Source organism: Ostrea edulis, chromosome 10, assembly GCF_947568905.1.
Source record: "Ostrea edulis chromosome 10, xbOstEdul1.1, whole genome shotgun sequence".
NCBI classification, from domain to species: Eukaryota; Metazoa; Mollusca; class Bivalvia; order Ostreida; family Ostreidae; genus Ostrea; species Ostrea edulis.
In genome coordinates, this window is record NC_079173.1 from 43,212,441 (window position 1) to 43,225,580 (window position 13,140).

The window sequence follows — 13,140 nt, forward strand, 5'->3', positions numbered from 1 at the left end:
CTTTATTCAACAAATTACACTGTTTACTTTTTCAATACTTTGGACCCCCCTGTGTCCTATTTCTAGACTTTGGACTCCCCCCCCCCCTTGTGTCCTATATCTAGACTTTGGAACCCCTATGTCCTATTTCTGGACTTTGGACCCCCCTTGTGTCCTATTTCTGGATTTTGGACCCCCTTGTGTCCTATTTCTGGACTTTGGACCCCTTGTGTTCTATGCCTGGATTTAGAACCCCTTGTGTTCTATTGCTGGACTTTGGACCCCACCCCCAGGTGTCCTATTTCTGGATTTTGGACCCCCCCCCCCTGTATCCTATTTCTGGACTTTGGACCCCTCCCCCTTGTGTCCTATTTCTGGACTTATAAATGGACCCTTATGTCCTATTTCTGGACTTTAGACCCCCCCCTTTGTGTCCTATTTCTGGACTTATATATAAATGGACCCCTTGCGTCCTATTTCTGGACTTTGGACCCCCTTGTGTTCTATTTCTGGACTTTGGACCCCCTGTGTCCTATTTCTAGACATTGGACCCCCTCGTGTCCTATTTCTAACCTTTGGACCCCCTTGTGTCCTATTTCTAGACATTCGACCTCCCCTTATGTCCTATATGTGGACGTTGGAGATTATAGTGTGAACTAACTTGGTTCTACCAAGAAAACTCATCATAAGCTAACTTTGGCACCACTCCTACAGTCCCATTATCAACCTGTAGATTATATTTTGAATTTGCACTAACTAAAAGTTTTCCTGTAAATATTGGTTTATCATAATCATATCACCTTTGAAAGGTTAGATGATTCATTTACAGAAAATTCAATTCCTTTTACTCAAAATGCTTTGTGCTAAGTTTGGTTGAAATTCATCCAGTAGTTACAGATAAGAAGGTGAAAAGGTTATGATGACAAAGAATTCGGCTCAAATGTTGTAAATACTTAACAGACTCTGATGAACAAAATAACATTTCTCTTTATTTCTGTAACAAACATCATGCACTATTTGCACATTTAAAACAACTGGACACATATTATAAATGTGGCAGGCATACAATGACAAAACAACTCTGGTTTGGCTATAATACTGAACGGGACATAAATCACATGACAAAATCACGTGATCACACCGTGCAAATCACTTGGTACATGTACATATACCACATGAATGCAAGGTGAAGATAACGAACAGTGATCAATCTCATAACTCCTACAAGCAATACAAAATAGATAGTTGGGCAAACACGGACCCCTGGACACACCAGAGGTGGGATGAATAAAATGTTCATACAAATTAAGTCAAGTTTGCAGAGGGTTTTCAAAATCGTATGTGATGAAGTTTCTTTGATAAAAATGAAATATAACACACTGCCATCTCCTGTCAATGTCGAGTTTTAATAATTTGTCACTTGTCAGAAACGAATGTTATCTCATTGTCTTGTCTGAGGTAAAGTTTAGCTTATTCTTGTCATTTGTCAGAATTAAAGTATAGCTTATTCTTGTCATTTGTCAGAGGTAACTTTTAGCTTATTTTTGTAATTTGTCAGAGGTAAATTTTAGCTTCTTTTTGTCATTCGTCAATGATGAATTATAACTTATTCTTGTCATTTTTCAGCGATGGTTTTTAGCATAACGTCGTCAATTTTCAGTCAAAACGTCAGTGCTATGAAACAAAATATTGTTGTCACTTGTCAGAAATGAATTTTAGTGCATTAGTATCACTCCTCAAGGACAGATATTAACTTAAAGCATACGATTTCAATATCAAAGCTTTATCTCTCTTAAAATAAAATGTGTTTGTATGTATGCCATTCTAGCGCTACCTTTGATATATATCTAATGACAACCGCTACCTTTGGTTTATATCAAAGATTCAAATAAATAAATTAGATAAGTCACATCAGAAAAAACTCAGGGAGGACATGGATATAAAACGTCTAATCGTACAAAATATAAAGAACAAATACCATCATTGTGTCCTCAGGCAACCATGACTAGACAAATACTGATTATCTAAATACAAAATGACCTCCCCGACTTACAGAGAGACGGCTTACAAATTTGTAGAATTTAATGTGACATATTCTATGCACACAGACAGATACACAAGATGTGTCACACTCCACTTACACAGACAGACAGACAAAGTGCTCACAAGCTACACTTCCTCTCATTCAGATCAATACTCAACAAAAATCAATCTCCAGACTCCTCAGACAATTCTGCAAATGTCTGGTGAAATTTAAAATATATCCACAACTGTCAAAACAATCATTTTTGTATGGTGTGATTTTTTTTAGCACAGACATTAACCCACAGAATCAAATCTAACATCAACAGGAAATGATGAACTACCTTAAAGACTGACAATCTACATAATAAATTATTTTGAAGACTGACAATCTGCATAATGAATTACCTTAAAGACTACCAATTTACATGTTTAACTACCTAAAAGTTGAGTTACACACCATCTGCCACAAACATACTGTATTTTTTCTCAAACCACAGAAATCTGATCCAATGAAATCAAATGATTTCACAGTAAGTTAGATCCCCTGGGGTTGAGTGTGTACAGACATAAAACATCTGCATATACATACCATCTCTCTCTCTCTCTCTCTCTCTCTCTCTCTCTCTCTCTCTCTCTCTCTCTCTAACATGATGTGATGGATGAGTATTATACACAAGAACTTCCATCTTCTACTACAAATGTATGAGATTCTGACCAGTCACACTTAACAAAAATATAAACTTTCCAAAAGCTAGGATAAAACAAAAAGCAGCTCTTTCCACCACAAAACATCCCTTTTTGTGTCTGATTTTGTCGATGACCTGATTAAAATGTCATGATATAGGTAATAGCTATGAAGATCTTTGGTTTGTTTCAATCTAGTGCTAAAAATAAAGATGATGTAATGCTTCATAAAGTTACACAAGGTACATACAGGTAATGCCATCATTTACACAATATGCAATGCAACAGTTACAGGTGCAAACTTTCACTTTACAAGATGAATGATGCTCACTGTACTGAATAAACAATAACAATTTAGAGTTGGTTTAAATGCTGTTTGTCTTTGTAAAGCTATCATTCCATAGCACCATCTCACGATCAAGGCCTTCCAGAACGGTAATACTGATTGGACCATAGCATCCTCCAATCAAATCCCAGTATGCTACACTTCCTGACAAATCATTGTTTCTCTTTTGTCTTTAAGCACTGATTGGATATCACAGTCAGGTATTTGGTCGCAGGACCACAATGTAATTATAAATAAGCGACCACAGAAAAAAGTACAAGAGTACTTAGCCATTTTATTTTGTCCAGAACATGCATCATTTTCTGCATGTTCAGTTGAAGCTCGTGGTCTTTGTAAACATACTTCATCCAGAAACCTGCAAGGAAGCCATTATTCTTTCACCCTGTAACTCAGCTGCTTGGTGGGGTCTCTGAATAGAACAACTGCTTCGTCCCAATCATCCAATCAAAATGCCTGTTTCATATTGGTTCTCTGATGACTCAGCTACATATGAACACGTTTCCTATGACAGGGTCCCCATAAGTTAACACTAATTCGACCACTCGGTATTCACAGATCATTACAAATAAGATCAATTCCTGACAATGTAGCCATTGGTCATGAGAAGGTTAACATCCTGATAGCATTAAAAGTCACTATCAATAATGCAGGCAGGAGAGATAGAGAGGTAGTGAAGGGACCACTACTGGACACCGCCAGGGTGCTAGGGGCTCGCATGGGGGCCAACAGAAATGGGGTGAGTGTAGCATAGGCTTTCAGTAATGGACTGTCTATCTGGACTAGGTACTCGATTCTCTCTGCGTCCGTGATACAGGTCTGTATCTGAAATAGAAGATAGCTAGTAAGTATCCATATTCATCACAACAAGAGGTACTGTGAGCAATGCTCACTAAGAATACCCCTCGCTTACCCCAATCTTTCAAAGGGTGTTGTTAATAGGTATAAATTACCTTTTTCCTGAGTGTAAAAATATGGTATGCCTTTGTAGAAGAAAATAGAAGATATAGTCCGATCACAAATCCATGGTATAAACCTATAATTTTGACCTTGATATCAAAGGTCAAGTTCATAAAGAGGTCAAGAATGTACATGACACATAGTCTCATGGTGATACACCCATGTCTTATGGTATGACTATGTCAAAACCCTATAATAAATTTTGACTTTGAGGTCAAAGTTCAAGGTCATATAGAGGTCATGAAGGTACCCCACACATCATCTCATGATGATACACCCATGTGTTAAATATGGTATGCCTATGTCAAAGAACAAAGAAGTTATGACCCGGACACGAATCTACACAGACAGACAGACAAAGTGATTCCTATATACCCCCTGAACTTCGTTCGGGGTGTATAATAACTATAACACTAATGTAGCATCCCACAGACATCCAACACAATTACTATACAACTGAAGTGTCTAGTATCCCACAGACATCCAACACAATTACTATACAACTCAATTGTTTAGTGTCTCACAGACATCCAACACAATTACTATAAAACTCAATTGTTTAGTATCTCACAGACATCCAACACAATTACTATAAAACTCAATTGTTTAGTATCTCACAGACATCCAACACAATTACTATAAAACTCAATTGTTTAGTATCTCACAGACATCCAACACAATTACTATAAAACTCAATTGTTTAGTATCTCACAGACATCCAACACAATTACTATAAAACTCAATTGTCCCACACACATAAATTTGTAAGAATTATTGATTACTAATTTGAAAAGTCATTTTGATAAACCATTCTGTCAAAGAGTTTGTTTTAGTGGTGCCAACTTAGTTCCCATGGCAATGCAACAGAGAATAACTGATAAATACGTAAACAAACCGATAAACAAACTAGATGTGTTGAAGGGACACAAATCTCCCAGCCAAAGGGCCATAACTCTGTCAAAAAGCTAACCAACTGAACCCATACTCATACTTGAACTGCACTGCTTTTTTTAGATACATATATCCCAAATTTTATTGCAATATGATCATGAATAACTGAGCAAAAACAATGAATCTTTTGTAATTTTCTGAATCTATGAGGTTTAACTCTGCTAAAAAAAATATCTGAACAGAACCACATATCAACTTGACTTGTGTATTCTCATGAGATATATACATGCTAAAATTCAACTCGAATTGTTTTGTAGTATATATATATATATATATATATATATATATATATATATATATATAAATGAAGTATATATAAGAGAGAGGGGAAAACCTTTGGCTGGACCGGGAATCGAACCCGGGACCCCTGCATTACTAGTCAGGAGCTCTAACCACTGAGCTATCCAGGCCGATATCCACGGTTCGTATATAGCCCTAATTACTACATCCCTCCCTCCTTCAACAGTCTTTGCCCTCGAAGACACATAACCCAGATTCCTTTCGCCCCTGACAGGACCTTCACCTCCAAATGTAGCATAGGAGAGAGAAAATCTTTGGTTGGACCAAGAAACGAACCCGGGACCCCTGCATTACTAGTCAGGAGCTCTAACCACTGAGCTATCCAGGCCATAATAATTGAAAACAATTTAATGTACATGTACTTCAGTAGATTTATTCTATAATATCATAACTTTATCTTTGTATTCATAGGCTGGTTAAAATATACTAATTAAGAAGGAATTCAATGTGTTGTTTAGTTGCTATAGAAACTTACTTCCATGGAAACATTATGCTGGCGATTTAGACTTCTTTTCATTTGCATTTTAAACTACAAGTATGTTACCTACTTATACTCAGCTGAGTCAGTTTTGACCAGAGCTAGCTAGTCCAAAAGTCCTGTTATGAAAATGTTGGCAATCTGACTTTTTGGCTCCATGGAAACATTAAATAGGAACTGTACCAGCTACATGTAACTGTAGTATATTAATTATTGGGTATGCATTTTTTCCCCAACATTTTCTTGACACTGATTTTTATCAGCTACCCACATACATATATATGTACTAACGATTTCTAAATTGTTTTGTGTGTCAACTAAATCTGCAAGGTACCAGAAAAATGATGTTACTTAGGTTATAATCTATTTACACCAGTACACTACCCTTTCATTCATTTCTTTATTTCTCGATTAATCTAACTTTAGTGGGGAAAATAACCTAACTGAATATGGATGACCCTTTGGCTTGTGTCAGTACTTTCTCCATAAGTACATAAGGTCGCTTTTCTAATTACTTTGTTGCAAATAATTTCATTCATTTCCATGAATACCAGATTCTGTGATGATGGCATTAAAAAAGATTTGCAATGCGAAATCAATGCCCATTAAAATTCCCAAAACATCCATCATTTATAACAACACAATTTACAGGGTGGGGGGGTTGCTGTTGTTAAAAACAGGTTTTGGTTTTGTATCAAAATTATAATATGGGTTTATGTGTCATACATGTAGATAAATGACTTATAAGATGCATGCATTACAAAAAATACTGCCCAACGTCCAATTCGGGGTGGGGGTTGGGTATTTTGTTGTTTTTAAAAGCAAATTTTGTGTCCATCTTGGTTATATTAAAATTATGACTTTGAATGAGTTGCCCTGTTTCTGTCAGACTTATCCTGATTGTTTTCTATCAGATTAAAATTTTACATTTTAAATTGGAGTCTGTGAAGCTCTCAGTCAGTGAAGAAAATATATTAAACAATCTTCAATTATAGGTTCAAGCTTTATCTTAAAATGAGTTTGTAAACAATGACTAACACACTATATTTGTTTTTGCATATATATCAGTATTTTTCTGTAAACTATGGACATGTACAGTTGCATTGTTCACTTGAGTACAGTTCCGTCCATGAAAGGGGGTCAAAAACAGGTCATCAAATATTCTCCAACAGTTACAGCCTCTGTGATTTTTTCAGTGGACACATTCCAGCTGAAAAATCTTTAAACAAGTTCCAGCCATGTTGGATCCACTTAAATTTTAATGACCCACAACTGTGTTGTCATAATGATGATGATCAGTCTTATACATTCCTCACAGAAAATATTTGTCTTAATTTCATTTAGAACATCCAATCTTGAATCTGCACCCCTGCCTGTCAGAGCTACAGATGTATATTAACAATACTAAATATTTCCAGCTGATCAATCAGAACTTTAAAGTGAAATTAAATTGACAGATTTATGACTATTTTAATACAAACGTTAAAGTTAATGTGATAAATCCTATTCACAAACATCTATAATCTATTGGCACAGGCATTTCTCATGTACAAGATTTTGCTTGAAGTTTATCAGTGTTTATATTCATCGGTTCAACGGTGAATTGCATATGAAATTGGATATATCTATATATTTGTTTACTGTCTAGTTATTGTACAAACTGAAGCAAAATGAATGATAGTAAAGTACTTACGGATCTGAACTGTGATGACAGCAGCATTGGACACATTTAATGCCACCTGTACGTTTCTTTTTCGGCTAATTTTCTCAGAAGTTTTTGCATTCATGTTCTTCCTGTTGTAATCATGATCACAGCGTAAATCCACTGATATATCATCATTGAAAGCTACCCATCGAGAGCATAACGGTATCCGACAAACACAAGTATCAAATGTAAAATTCTAGTTGAGTTATAGACTTAAACCAGCTGAAAATATCCAAATCACCGCTCCCGAATTTCTACTTTCACTTCAGAAAAGGGACATAACTTGTCTTGATCATGAATATACTTGGAATACGCATTGCAGTTAAGAGTCGAGGTGGTCTAGATTTCGGGAAAAAACTCGCATATTTTCGCAATAGCGCAAATTTTATAATTAATTTATTTTCTTAAATGAAATATGACATCTCTAATTTTTTGATATGTTATTCTAGTAGATACGATGCACATTTATCAATCCAAGAACAATCCACCAGTGGTTGTGTTTCTGCACAAAATTGAAAAAAAAAATTCTCTCATTTTCAGTGGGATTTTTTGGCATTTGGGGGCATATATTTCATGTTAAGGCGTTGCAGCAAAATAATTTTAATTTTAAAAACTATACACAACATAACACACATCATAGCTTAATTGAATAGCAAAGGAAATTAAATGAAAAATGAATATACACATTTTTATAAAGGAAAATTCAATATTTACTGAGGGTCACGTCTTTGCACAAAATTTCATGTCTTGTTGCCATGTAGACACGAGTCAAAGCCCAATTTTAAAGGTGTCATGATTAAAGGACTGAAGTATGTAAACTTTGTGTAAAGTTTCGTCAAAATCCGTGTCGGTCGTTTTCCACATGTTTTGATGCTTACAGAGAATGGCTCTTAACAGGTCAACTTTATGTAAAAAAAAAAAAAAAAAAAAAAAAAAAAAAACGTCAGTACTATGATCAACAAAATTAAAAAAAAAAAGGAATTTAAATCATTTGGTGTACTAGCGATCATCATGAAAGTAAAATGTACGAACACGCTACAAAATAGGTAAATTTACAAAGTACGCATCAAATTGAACAAATGGAGTAAGCAAATATACATGAATAAATTAGCAACTGCATGTGTATGAAGCAATTTATATACATGGAGTTGGTTTTCTCAGAACAAATCCATTATATTTTAAAGTATTGACCACAAACGCAGTTCTCTTTCCCTCTGTTATTGAATTTGGCGAGGAAGAGAGAGAGAGGGAGAGATAGCGAGAGAGAGAGAGAGAGAGAGAGAGAGAGAGAGAGAGAGAGGAGAGAGAGAGAGCGATTACATGGGTGGGGGTGATTGGAAGACAGCGAAGGGTAGCTCTGACTTGTTGAAGAATATGTGTCTATGGAGGAGTACCACAAATTGTCCGGGTATATTCATGCCATGTTTTGTGCACTCTCTTTGTTTGTAGGCCTACGCCACGTTTATGAAATGTAAGATTAGGTCTATTCTCTGCACACTTGAAACAAGGTTTGGGAGCTGTTTCGAATCGGAATAGAATGTGCTGTGGTTTTTATAGGGGACGTCTAATGGCATCTGATTGCTAATCGAAGGCTACTCGAAAGCGACACATCTCCCTTAGCTGTTACCCGCCAATTTAAAGGACTCGTTGTCCGGTTTGAAGAAACCGGAAGATATTGGAGAAGAAGGGGAAGGGTGAAGATTATAAGGGGGAAAGAGAAGGAAGGGGAATAGTGCTAGAGAAGGAGGAGAGGGAGGGTAAAAGCAACGCTGGGTTTGGGACTGGGGGGCTTGGATGGTGACCATTCGTGCTCGGGTATCGCCTAAAAATGGCGACAAATCGTTCGCCTGGCGACAATATGTGTAGCACGAGTTGTCCCTGGCGACCAAATGTACGGAGGCGACCAATTGTACTGTAACATGGCTCAAAGGTATGCTAATAATTTTAGCGAAATAAAGGTTGGCAGAAAAGATGGAGGTATCTGTCTTGTAAATATGGAAGTCGCAATTGAATACATTTTGGCGAGTAAAATGTTGGAGGAAAGCTATCTGACAGCTAAAATAAACTAAATTTACCATCCCGCGTAGAAAATCCAATATGCGGTAGTTAAATCAAAACTTTACTACGTTATCATCATTTTCTTTTGTATAACCAATAAACCAATTTGAACCAAACTCCAGAATGGGAAAAATCATCTGTGGGATTCAAGTTTGTTCGATCAATTTAACGACCATGCCTCCTTCAAACAATGATCATCAAGAGAAAGGCATAAATGAGGTGGGATCACTTACAACCCCTCTCAAAAAGCATTCAGCCAGAAAAGCTTAAATTTCCTGACAAACTTACTCTTCCTGGGCACCTGATTCGACCTCTGGTGTGTCCGAAGGTCCATATTGGTCCAACTATCTATTTTGTATTACTTATGGGATTTATTAGATTGATGCCTGTTCGTTATCTACCCCCTTTCACAAAGTACATTCAATATTGTTCAAATCAAGCTATTGAACCGGGAAAATAAAAACTATTTTTGTCATGAACAACAAAACCGCGACTTTCAAACTGATATACAAACATCCACAGGTAGCTCAAATTCAAGTTTGTTTAAATAATGTCCCGGTGTGGGTGGGCTGGGACCATGACAGGAATCATAGTTTTACATAATGATATAGAAACATCATCGTAACAACAGCATGTTCATGGTTAGTCATACAAGCATAGCCAGGTAGTACAGATTCAGGAATGTTCAAATCATAACCCCTGGGGATAGGGTCGGATCACATTAACCCCTTTTTATGGCAGATAGGCATTTTTACGCATCTCCGATAGAATATGTGAAAGTTTTGCTTAAAGTCTGATTATGAGGGCTATGACATTTAAACGATAGGAAAAAATCTACAAATAAGAAAGAAAACACTTTCTGATTAAAAAATATATATCTATTTAAATTCATGGAGTACAAGTTAAATTAAAATGTATCAAAATATTGCGTTATTTTTTTATCTCGCATTCTATGCAGCATTCGCTGACATTTTGAAATAGCTGTGTGAAAAAGTAATAAAATCAGACTAAAGTTGGAATAGCAAAAGATTATACAGTTGTTTGTGATATACCTGATGACAAATATTAACTTTTTGAAAAACAATGTCGATTGCTATCATTGGTTCACGTGACAGTAGATCATCGTGACATTGCTTATATGTTCTATGACGCGTGTAATAACTTGATAGTTTACTTCATAACACAGACAATTACTTCTTTTTCCATATCTAAAATGAAATATCATTTCATAGTCCTTGAACGAAAAATCCAGCATCGTCAAAATGTGTCATAAAATAGTTCATCGGGATCAAGAGTTTGTCAAAACAAGCTGTATCCACGTGTAAACAGCATATCATCGAATAATAATTACTCAGAATCCGAAAGCGAGTTTGATAGCGATCCATTCGATTCTGGATTACACGTTGATCAGAATGACTCAGAAAGTGATTATTTATCTGACAGTGACACGGATAGTGAACCCAAGGAACCCGAAAATGACACGGAGCCAACAATATTTGACCTCGACAGTCAAATCACTGATAACAGAGATGAGGCCTTCTCGACTGATGATATCAAGGATGTCGACGACCCAAACTTTACAGAGCCGACTGGTCCTACCCATGACCTACCTCCTGATGCCAGACCGTTGCAGTATTCCTTACGTTTGTTTCCAGTAGCACTTTTACAGGTACTTCTTGACAACAAAAATCTGTATGCTGTTCAAAGTGATACGCAGGGATGGACCGATACAACCATTGACGAGATGAAACCATACCTTTGTTTGCAGATTATATGTATTGGTCATCTGACAGGATTGTAGGTAAATTTATGCGGGAGCCTCAAAGTATATCTTAGTATTATATTTTAATGTATGGTATATTTATTCTTGTTTGCAGTGAGATGAACAGTTATTGTTTTGAATGAATTATCAACTTTTGTGTAACTTTGTATTTGAATTACATATTGAAAGTAGAACAATACATGCCACACATCACTGGTAACAACTGTTAGATTGCCTTTACTTAAGAATGGTTTGTTATTTGTTCGCGATATGTTGAATGTTTACTTTGATATTTTAAGTGTTCACTAAAACATAGTTTATTTCACAACAGGGGTTTATATCAATGAACTTAGAGATGACTGTTCACTAAGCTGATATGGAAATGATCATTGATGTTCTCTATTTATCTTGGATATTTTTCATGAAAATATTTTCAACTCAGTTATGAGTAGTGCTATTTCTGTATGATATTTGTGTTTGGTATGCTTCTTTCAACGTTATCAGTATAAACCGCATGATTATGATGCACATATATATTCTATAAGTCTACCTTGTTACAAAATCAAATTTCACATGGCTGTTATATTACTTAAAATTCTAGAATGTAATTATCTCTATTTCCAAATATAATTCACAGTAGTGCTGATGTTGTCAGGGTTTTTTCTCGTTCATTTGAAGGGAACATTGGGTTTCAGGAAATACTGACTTTGAAAAGATTTGAACGACTGCAACGTTTCTTCAATCTAAACGATAATACTACTCAGGGAATAAGGGGAACACAAGAGTGTGACGGGTATTTTGACCATATGTGAATAATGACCCCCCCCCTTTCGATTATATTGCTCTGCATATGTTGCTTGGCTTGTTGAATTCTCTGATAATATGTTTTACAAACTTCTGTTCCTAATTTTTTTTTCGTTTTTTTTTCTTTCACAGGCCTCAATTAGATACATTAATGAACATTTACTTGCAGTTTCTCTTGACAGATTGTATAAGATGAGGCCTGTCCTCTATGAAACACGGAAAATGTCCAGAAATTAAATGAATTTACCTCAGCAACAGTCTATAGATGAAGGCATGATCAAGTATAAAGGAAGAGTTTTAGCTAGACAATACATGCCAAACAAAAATGTCAAAAGAGGCCTAAAGGTATATTTGGAAATGACAGTTATTGGCATACTTGTTCTAATTTGTTTTTATCTTCTGTACATGTCTATGTTGTTTATGTATTCACGGATACGTATATGTTAGTTTTAGTTACATAATTGTGTATTGAAATGTAGGCCTAAATGTAGGTTTTGAAATGTAACATTGTTACTCTTGGTGTTGAGTTGGTTGATATATCATTTTGATTGGTAAACATAATGTGGTTAGGTGTTCATGAGGTGTGATGAGGCTGGCTACTATTATGACTATTGGCCATGCATGTGAAACATGACCTTTTCCATGGAAGATATCTAGGGGAGGGGGTAGTAAAGCACTTGTGCAGAGCTCTCAAATTCAAAGGACAACATATCTTCTTTGATAGGCACTATCATAACTAGGTACAAAATCAAATTTTCATGAAAAAAGATAAGCTGAGGAACATTAATCAAGTAACATATTTGAGATATATGGTTTATCATTCAAAACTGTTGTGAAAGCAATTGGATAAATAAAGCAATTAACTATTTTTCTTAATCTAAGACTGAGTATCGATTTACTGATTTGAAAGTGAATGTTTCAATTCTGCATATAATTTTAAAAATATTGTTCTACACAGGTTTTTCACCTCAATTTCTCTCGTGAGAACATTATTACAAAATGACATCTACTGATGGTAAACCAAAAAGTGCGACTCGGAGGTATTTCCATCAAAGTTAAGAATTACAGACCTAAGAGGAGGAGGGACCATG

The 13,140-nt window shown here is 35.7% G+C and overlaps 1 long non-coding RNA gene across 1 annotated transcript; it reads right to left on the bottom strand.

Moving 5' to 3' along the window:
• Positions 1–948: 948 nt before the first annotated feature.
• LOC125666299 (uncharacterized) lies at positions 949–7,728 on the bottom strand. Its single transcript, XR_007366651.2, has 2 exons — positions 7,414–7,728; positions 949–3,856 (listed from the first exon to the last, which is right to left on the bottom strand). It is a non-coding gene; the product is annotated as an uncharacterized LOC125666299 (long non-coding RNA).
• Positions 7,729–13,140: the final 5,412 nt, after the last annotated feature.